Genomic DNA, 10,782 nt, shown 5'->3' with positions numbered 1-10,782 from the left:
TGAATGGGAGAAAATAATAGCAAATGAAGCAACTGACAAACAACTAATCTCAAAAATATACAAGCAACTTATGCAGCTCAATTCCAGAAAAATAAACGACTCAATCAAAAAATGGGCCAAAGAACTAAATAGACATTTCTCCAAAGAAGACATACAGATGGCTAACAAACACATGAAAAGATGCTCAACATCACTCATTATTAGAGAAATGCAAATCAAAACCACAATGAGGTACCACTTCACACCAGTCAGAATGTCTGCGATCCAAAAATCTGCAAGCAATAAATGCTGGAGAGGGTGTGGAGAAAAGGGAACCCTCCTACACTGTTGGTGGGAATGCAAACTAGTACAGTCACTATGGAGAACAGTGTGGAGATTCCTTAAAAAATTGCAAATAGAACTACCTTATGACCCAGCAATCCCACCGCTGGGCATACACACCAAGGAAACCAGAATTGAAAGAGACACATGTACCCCAATGTTCATCACAGCACTGTTTATAATAGCCAGGACATGGAAACAACCTAGATGTCCATCAGCAGATGAATGGATAAGAAAGCTGTGGTACATATACACAATGGAGTATTACTCAGCCATTAAAAAAAAATTCATTTGGAATCAGTTCTGATGAGATGGATGAAACTGAAGCCGATTATACAGAGTGAAGTAAGCCAGAAAGAAAAACACCAATACAGTATACTAACACATATATATGGAATTTAGAAAGATGGCAATGACGACCCTGTATGCAAGACAGCAAAAAAGACACAGCTGTGTATAACGGACTTTTGGACTCAGAGGGAGAGGGAGAGGGTGGGATGATTTGGGAGAATGGCATTCTAACATGTATACTATCATGTAAGAATTGAATCGCCAGTCTATGTCTGACGCAGGATACAGCATGCCTGGGGCTGGTGCATGGGGATAACCCAGAGAGATGTTATGGGGAGGGAGGTGGGAGGGGGGTTCATCTTTGGGAACGCATGTAAGAATTAAAGATTTTAAAATTTAAAAATAAAAAAAACTAAAAAAAAAAAAGAAATAAAAGAAGTATACCTTTTCTCTGAAAAAAAAGAAAAAAAAGAATACACAGAAGAATTGTACAAAAAAGATCTTCACGACCAAGATAATCACGGTTGTGTGGTCACTCACCTAGAGCCAGACATCCTGGAATGTGAAGTTAAGTGGGCCTTAGAAAGCATCTCTATGAACAAAGCTAGTAGAGGTAATGGAATTCCAATGGAGCTGTTTCAAATCATGAAAGATGATGCTGTGAAAGTGCTACACTCAATATGCCAAAAAAATTGGAAAACTCAGCAGTGGCAACAGGACTGGAAAAGGTCAGTTTTCATTCCAATCCTAAAGAATAGCAATGCCAAAGAATACTAAAACTACTGCACAATTGCACTCATCTCAAACGCTAGTAAATTAATGCTCAAAATTCTCCAAGCCAGGCTTCAGCAATACATGAAGTGTGAACTTCCAGATGTTCAAGCAGGTTTTAGAAAAGGCAGAGGAACCAGAGATCAAATGGCCAACATCTACTGGATCATCAAGAAAGCAAGAGATTCCAGAAAAACATCTATTTCTGCTTTATTGACTATGCCAAAGTCTTTGAATGTGTGGATCACAATAAACTGTGGAGAATTCTTCAAGAGATGTGAATACCAGACCACTTGACTTGCCTCTTTTTTTGTTGTTGTTGTTGTTGGTTGGACTTAGTTATTTATTTATTTATTTATTTTTTAATTTTTATTTTTACTTTAGTTTACTTTCCAATACTGTATTGGTTTTGCCATGCATTGTCTTGAATCCACCACGGGTGTACATGCATTCCCAAACATGAACCCCCCACCCACCTCCCTCCCAATAACATCTCTCTGGGTCATCACCGTGCACCAGCCCCAAGCATGCTGTATCCTGCGGCGGACATAGACTGGCGATTCGATTCTTACTTGATAGTATACATGTTTCAATGCCATTCTCCAAAATCATCCCACCCTCTCCCTCTCCCTCTGAGTCCAAAAGTCCGCTATTGACTTGCCTCTTGAAAAACCTATATGCAGGTCAAGAAGCAACTGGTAGAAGTACACCTGGAACAACAGACTACTTCCAAATAGGAAAAGTAGTACGACAAGGCTGTATATTGTCACCCTGCTTATTAACTTCTATGCAGAGTACATCATGAGAAACGCTGGGCTGGAAGGAGCACAAGCTAGAATCAAGGTTGCCAGGAGAAACATCAGTAACCTCAGATATGCAGATGGCACCATCATTATGTCAGAAATTGAAGAGGAACTAAAAAGCCTCTTGATGAAAGTGAAAGAGGAGACTAAAAATGTTGGCTGAGAGCACAACATTCAGAAAATGAAGATCATGGCATCTGGTCCCATCACTTCATGGGAAATAGATGGGGAAACAGTGGAAACAGTATCAGACTTTACCACACAATTGCACTCATCTCACACGCTAGTAAAGTAATGCTCAAAATTCTCCAAGCCAGGCTTCAGCAATACGTGAACCGTGAACTTCTAGATGTTCAAGCTGGTTTTAGAAAAGGCAGAGGAACCAGAGATCAAATTGCCAACATCCGCTGGATCATGGAAAAAGCAAGAGAGTTCCAGAAAAATATCTATTTCTGCTCTATTGATTATGCCAAAGCCTTTGACTATGTGGATCACAATAAACTGTGGAAAATTCTGAAAGAGATGGTAATACCAAACCACCTGACCTGCCTCTTGGGAAGTCTGTGTGCAGGTCAGGAAGCAACATTTAGAACTGGACATGGAACAACAGACTGGTTCCAAATAGGAGAATGAGTACGTCAAGGCTGTATATTGTCACCCTGCTTATTTAAATTATATGCAGATTACATCATGAGAAACGCTGGTCTGGAAGAAGCACAAGCTGGAATCAAGATTGCTGGGAAAAATATCAATAACCTCAGATATGCAGATGACACCAGCCTTATGGCAGAAAGTGAAGAGGAGCTAAAAAGCCTCTTGATGAAAGTGAAAGAGGAGAGTGAAAACATTGGCTTAAAGATCAACATTCAGAAAACAAAGATCATGGCATCCGGTCTCATCACTTCATGGGAAATAGATGGGGAAACAGTGGAAACAATGTCAGACTTTATTTTTCTGGGTTCCAAAATGACTGCAGATGGTGACTGCAGCCATGAAATTAAAAGACGCTTACTCCTTGGAAGAAAAGTTATGATCAACCGAGATAGTATATTCAAAAGCAGAGACATTACTTAGCTGACTAAAGTCTGTCTAGTCAAGGCTATGGTTTTTCCAGAAGTCATGTATGGATGTGAGAGTTGGACTGTGAAGAAGCCTGAGTGCCAAAGAACTGATGCTTTTGAACTGTGGTGTTGGAGAAGACTCTTGAGAATCCCCTGGACTGCAAGGAGATCCAACCAGTCCATTCTGAAGCAGATCAACCCTGGGATTGCTTTGGAAGGAATGATGCTAAGGCTGAAGCTCCAGTACTTTGACCACCTCATGTGAAGACTTGACTCATTGGAAAAGACTCTGATGCTGGGAGGGATTGAGGGCAGGAGAAGAAGGGGACGACCGAGCATGAGATGGCTGGATGGCATCACGGACTTGATGGACGTGAGTCTGAGTGAACTCCAGGAGATGGTGATGGATAGGAAGGCCTGGTGTGCTGCGATTCATGGGGTCGCAAAGAGTCGGACACGACGGAGCAACTGAACTGAATAGAACTGAAAATCACTGCAGATGGTGATTTCACCCATGAAATTAAAAGACGCTTAATCCTTGGAAGGAAAGTTTTGACCAACCTAGATACCATATTGAAAAGCAGAGACATTACTTTGCCAACAAATGTCCATCTACTCAAGGCTATGATTTTTCCAGTGGTCATGTATGGGTTTGAGAGTTGGACTATGAAGAAGGCTGAGCACCAAAGAATTGATGCTTTTGAACTATGTTGTTGGAGAAGACGCTTGAGAGTCCCTTGGACTGCCAGGAGATGCAAATAGTCCATTCTAAAGGAGATCAGCCCTGAGTGTTCTTTGGAAGGACTGATGCTAAACCTGAAACTCAGGTACTTCAGCCACCTCATGCAAAGAGTTGACTCATTGGAAAAGGCCTTGAATCTGGGAGGGATTGGGGGCAGGAGGAAAAGGGATTGACAGAGGGTGAAATGGCTGGATGATATCACCAACTCAATGGTCGTGAGTTTGATTCAACTCCGGGTAAAGATGATGGACAGGGAGGCCTGGCGTGCTGTGATTCATAGTTTCCCAAAGAGTCGGACACAATTGAGTGCCTGAACTGAAGTGAAGTACTAGTTTTGAGGAAGAAGGATGAAGTCCGGTTTTTCAGACAGAGGTGATGTAATGTAGGGGAAATACAGGGTATCTTGTAAAGTGGGTAGTAACAAGCTGTATGGCAATTGTTAGGATTGTCACTTGCTATGTCACTAGAGCAGACTGTGGATTCTGTCTGTCATAAGATCTTCTCCCCACTGAGCACACTAAAAGTTCAGTTTAGTCGCTAAGTTGTGTCCGACTCTTTGCGACCCCATGAATTGCAGCACAACAGGCCTCACTGTCCATCACCAACTCCTGGAGTTCACTCAGACTCACGTCCATCGAGTCAGCGATGCCATCCAGCCATCTCATCCTCGGTCATCCCCTTCTCCTTCTGCCCCTAATCCCTCCCAGCATCTCAGTCTTTTCCAATGAGTCAACTCTTCACATGAGGTAGCCAAAGTCCTAGAGTTTCAGCTTTAGCATCATTCCTCCCAAAGAAATACCAGGGCTGATCTCCTTCAGAATGGACTGGTTGGATTTCCTTGCAGTCCAAGGGACTCTCAGGAGTGTTCTCCAACACCACAGTTCAAAAGCATCAATTCTTCAGTGCTCAGCTTTCTTCACAGTCCAACACTCACATCCATAGATGTCCGCTGGCAAAACCATAGCCTTGACTAGACGGACCTTATTCAGCAAAGTAATGTATCTGCTTTTGAATATGCTATCTAGGTTGGTCATAACTTTTAGTCTGTCCTTATCTCTGTTTTTTGCTCTGATAGAATGCAGGTGAATAATGGAGCTATGAGAGAAGATAGGGTGCCTTTCCTTATTAACCCACTCGACTTTCCTTTGGTGCTCCATTGTACTCAATTCATCCTTCATATTTTGTTTTGAAAATATTTCTTTAAATTTCAGACAGGTGGAAGGACTTTTTCTAATTTCCAGGGATGATATAAACTCCATTTTATATCGATTGAGTTATTTCAAAATGAAATTTATATATCCAAGGAAGTCAAGTGTCTTGTCCCAGAAGCAACACCCTGTACACTTGATTTTTTAAGGCAATTAAAATGAAAATATTTATAAAGAATTTTTGAGCTCAGGGAATGGGAGCAATAATAAAAGCAGGGGAGCAGGGAAATAAATCAATTTTGAGAACCAATTCAAACTTAAAGAAGATTGTCCTTTAACTAAATTTAGAGGACATTCTAAATAGGAAACTTTTAAAAGGAGAGAGAGAAATGTCTCTGCAAATAATTGGTTGACTATTTTCCTTGTCGGTGAAAAAAAAAAAAAAAGATAATGTCAAAGGAGTATACACTATTGAAATCCCATAACTAGTTTAAAAAGAGAAGATAATATCCCATTAGTGTCTTTGATAGTAATTTTGTTAAAAATTTAAAAAGGAACCTTGTTATGAAGAAACATAATTGCCCCCATGGAATACAAAGCCTCAATTATAAGTCATATAAAGATCAAAAAGTTCCCAAGGCACCAATGATAAATTGAGAAAAATGCTTACTAGTATAACTACCTATAGTTAATTAAAAAATCAACCTTTCAACTGAATGTGTCATGTTTGGCTCTGATATTATAAAATCATCTGAAAGAGGGCAAATTCTCTGTGCAAATAATTTGAAATACATTTAAAATAAATTATGTTATAAGCAACTTATTTTAATTGCCTTTAGAACAATTGAAATTTCTTCCTTTTATACTTAGAATTTCCCAAGTAACATATCATAAATATAGAATTTCTTTAAAAATATTGAATTACCTTGAGTAAAATTATTTTAATTTAAAAAGTCTGTCACAACATTGTAACTCAATAGAATTCACTTTATTCAGGCCAGTCTGACTCCTTATTATCGTCTTTTATTTTTTAATCCATTTACTTATTTGGATTGGAGAATAATTATTTTACAATATTGCAATAGTTTCGCAATACATCAACTGGAAGGAGATCAATCCTAAAGGAAATCAATCCTGAATAAACATTAGAAGGACTGATGCTAAAGCTGAATCTCGAATACTTTGGCCACTTGATGTGAAAAGCTGACTCATTAGAAAAGATCTTGATGCTGGGAAAGATTGAAGGCAGGAGGAGAAGGGGTCGACAGAGGATGAGATTGTTAGATGGCATCACTGACTCCATGGACATGAGTTTGAGCAAGTTCTGGGGGGTGGTGATGGACAGGGAAGCCTGGCATGCTGCAGTTCATGGGGTCACAGAGTCAGACAGGACTGGGTGACTGAACAACAGTAACAACATAATTTGCCACACAGGTATACATATGTCCCCCCGATCCTGAACACACTGTGTCATAACAAGCAACCTTTTCCTCTCAAAATAAGAGACCACTCAGCACATGGACATCACCAGATGGTCAACCAGAAATCAGATTGATTATATTCTTTGCATCCAAAGTTGGAGAACCTCTACACAGTCAGCAAAAACAAGACCTGGAGCTGACTGTGGCTTAGATCATGAGCTGCCTATTGCAAAATTCAGACTTAAATTGGGTGAAGTAGGGAAAACATATAGACCATTCAGTTCAGTTTAGTTCAGTCACTTAGTCGTGTCCAACTCTTTGCGACCCCATGAATCGCAGCACACCAGGCCTCTCTGTCCATCACCAACTCCCGGAGTTCACTCAGACTCATGTCCATCGAGTCAGTGATGCCATCCAGACATCTCATCCTCTGTTGTCCCCTTCTCCTCCTGCCCCCAATCCCTCCCAGCATCAGGGTCTTTTCCAATGAGTCAACTCTTCTCATGAGGTGGAGTACTGGAGTTTCAGCTTTAGCATCATTCCTTCCAAAGAAATCCCAGGGCTGATCTCCTTCATAATGGACTGGTTGGATATCCTTGCAGTTCAAGGGATTCTCAAGAGTCTTCTCCAACACCACAGTTCAAAAGCATCAATTCTTCAGTGCTCAGCCTTCTTCACAGTCCAACTCTCACATCCATACATGAGTACTGGAAAAACCATAGCCTGGACTAGATGGACCTTAGTCGGCAAAGTAATGTCTCTGCTTTTGAATATGCTATCCAGGTTGGTCATAACTTTTCTTCCAAGGAGTAAGCATCTTTTAATTTCATGGCTGCAGTCACCATCTGCAATGATTTTGGAGCCCCCCAAAAATATAGTCTGACACTGTTTCCACTGTTTCCCCATCTATTTCCCATGAAGTGATGAGACCGGATGCCATGATCTTCGTTTTCTGAATGTTGAGCTTTAAGCCAACTTTTTCGCTCTCCTCTTTCACTTTCATCAAGAGGATTTTTAGTTCCTCTTCACTTTCTGCCATAAGAGTGGTGTCATCTGCATATCTGAGGTTATTGATATTTCTCCTGGCAATCTTGATTCCAACTTGTGTTTCTTCCAGTATAGCGTTTCTCATGATGTATTCTGCATATAAGTTAAATAAGCAAGGTGACAATATACAGCCTTGACATACTCCGTTTCCTATTTGGAAGCAGTCTGTTGTTCCACGTCCAGTTCTAACTGTTGCTTCCTGACCTGCATACAGATTTCTCAAGAGGCAGGTCAGGTGGTCTGGTATTCCCATCTCTTTCAGAATTTTCCACAGTTTATTGTGATCCACTCAGTCAGAGGCTTTGGCATAGTCAATAAAGCAGAAATGCCATTCAAGTAAGACCTAGATCAAATCCTTTATGATTATAGAGGTGCCAAATAGATTCAAGTGTTTAGATCTAATAGACAGAAGGCTTGAAGAAAATATGTACAGATGTTCATAATATTGTACAGGAGGTGGTGATCAAAATTATCCCAAAGAAAAAGAAATGAAAAACGGCAAAATGGTTGTCTGAGGAGGCCTTACAAACAACTGAGAAAAGAAGAGAAGTGAAAGGCAAAGGAAAAAGGAAAGTTACACCCATCTGAAGGCAGAGTTTTGGAGAATAGCAAGGAGAGATAAGAAACCCTTCCTCAGTAATCAATGCAAAGAAATAAAAGAAAACAATAGAATGAGAAAGACTAGAGATCTTTCCAAGAAAATTAGAGATACCAAGGGAATATTTCATGCAAAGATGGGCACAATAAAGGGCAGAAACAGCAAGGACCTAACAGAAGAAGAGATTAATAGGAGGTGGCAAATATACCCAGAAGAACTATACAAAAAAGGTCTTAATGGCCTGGATAACCATGGTATTGTGGTCACTCACTTAGAGCCAGATATCTTGGAGTGTGAAGTCTAGTGAGCATTAAGAAGCATTACTATGAGCAAAACTAGTGGAGGTTATGGAATTCCAGCTGAGCTATTTCGAATCCTAAAAGATGGTGTTTTTAAAGCGCTGCACTCAATATTCCAGCAACATTGGAAAACTTAGCAGTTGCCACAGAACCAGAAAAGGTCAGTTTTCATTCCAATCCAAAGAAGGACAAAGTCAAAGAATGTTCAAACTACCACACAATTGGACTCATTTCACATGGTAGCAAAATAATGCTCAAATGCTTTCAAGTTAGGCTTCAACAGTACCTGAACTGAGAAGTTCCAAATGTACAAGCTAGATTCAAGAAAGACCCAGAAACCAGAAATCAAATTGTCATTGGAAACATGACAAATTTTATTTTATTGGGCTCTCAAATCACTGCAGACTGAAACTGCAGCCATGAAATTAAAAGAGGCTTTCTCCTTAGAAGAAAAGCAATGACAAATCTAGACAGCACATTAAAAATCAAAGACTTCACTTTGTTGATAAAGGTCCATCTAATCAAAGCTATTGTTTTCCCAGTAGTCGTGTATGGATGTAAGAGTTCAATCATAAACAAGGCTAAGCATTGAAGAATACATGCTTTTGAATTGTGGTCCTGGAAAGACTCTTGAGAGTCCCTTGGACTGCAAGGAGATCCAACCAGTGAATCCTAAAAGAAATCAACTCTTGAATATTCATTGGAGGTACTAATGCTGAAGCTGAAGCTCCAAAACTTTGATCAATTGATGTGAAAAGCTGACTCATTGGGAAAAACCCTGATGCTGGGATAGATTGAGGGTAGGAGGAGGAAAGGATCACAGAGGATGAGATGGCAGGATGGCATCACTGAGTCAATGGACATGAACTTGAACAAGGCCTGGGAGATAGTGAAGGACAGGGAAGTCTGGAGTGCTGCACTTCATGGGGCCACAAAGAGTTGGACATGTCTTAGTGACTGAACAACATTGTTCCATTTTAATTTTAAAAATATCCAGTTTGAAAATTAATTTGGTTATCTCACCTATAGTTATAAATGATATTGTAGTCTGTCAGATGTATATTTTACTACATTTTTTCTATATCTGAATATAATCAAAAGACATCAAGATCAAGTATATAAACATAATTGAATATCTTAGAGAGTTTATATGGAGCAGAAAAAAAAAAAAAGGTTCCTATTCTTCTATCTCTAGAAATTTTTAGCCAAAAGAAATTCACAATTACCTTACTTTTCTATATTTTATTACATCAGGTAGATTTTTTTCCTTTTCTCTGTCACCAGCAGAAACATCAATTTACAGAATTACTCACAATAAAACTCTGTAAATTATTAGATTGGAGACTTATGGTTCTAATAGAGCAAAGTAAAATAACTCTAGACTCTTCTTATAACAAATTGTATGTTTTGCTGGTGTGGAGGGAATAGTAAAAAGAATGTATTGTTCTTAAACAAAAAAGGGGCAAATGTAGAGATGAAATGATAAGAGGGACAGTTAAAGGAGACAAACCAGTTCAGTGGGTCTAGGAATTAAAATCAGAGATAAAAGTAATAAAGTATAGTGGCCATATATGCTGTGAGGAATGGAAAACCTACCTCCTTCATTCATGCTGGTTTTGAGCACAAATTTACACTGCATTGTCAAAATATTCAAGTGAACAATTACTTTCCCCCAAGACTTTGGATTCTAAAAGGGCACTTAGTACCAGTTTGGTTCAGTCACTTGGTCGTGTCTGACTCTTTTCGACTCCATGGACTGCAGCATGCTAGGACTCCCTGTTCATCACTAACACCTGGAGCTTGCTCAAACTCATGTCCATCAAGTCGGTGATGCCATCCACCCATCTTATCCTCTGTTGTCCCCTTCTCCTCCCACCTTCAATCTTTCCCAGCATCTGGGTCTTTTCTAGTGAGTCAGTTCTTTGCATCAGATGGCCAAAGTACTGGAGTTTTAGCTTTAGCATAAGTCCTTCCCATGAATATTCAGGACTGATTTCCTGTAAGATAGAGTGGTTGGAATTCCTTGCAGTGCAAGGGACCCTCAAGAGTCTTCTCCAACAACACAGTTCAAATACATCAATTTTTTAGTGCTCAGCTTTCTTTATATTTCAATACTCACATCCATACATGACTGCTGGAAAAACCATAGCTTTGACTAGATGGGCTTTTATTGGCAAAAGAATGTCTCTCCTTTTTAATTTGCCGTCTAGGTTAGTTATAACTTATCTTCCAAGGAGAAAGCGTCTTTTAATTTCATAGCTAAAGTCACCATCTGCATTG

This window comes from Capra hircus, chromosome 11 (assembly GCF_001704415.2).
Source record: "Capra hircus breed San Clemente chromosome 11, ASM170441v1, whole genome shotgun sequence".
NCBI lineage: Eukaryota > Metazoa > Chordata > Mammalia > Artiodactyla > Bovidae > Capra > Capra hircus.
Note: the sequence above shows the minus strand (reverse complement) of the source record.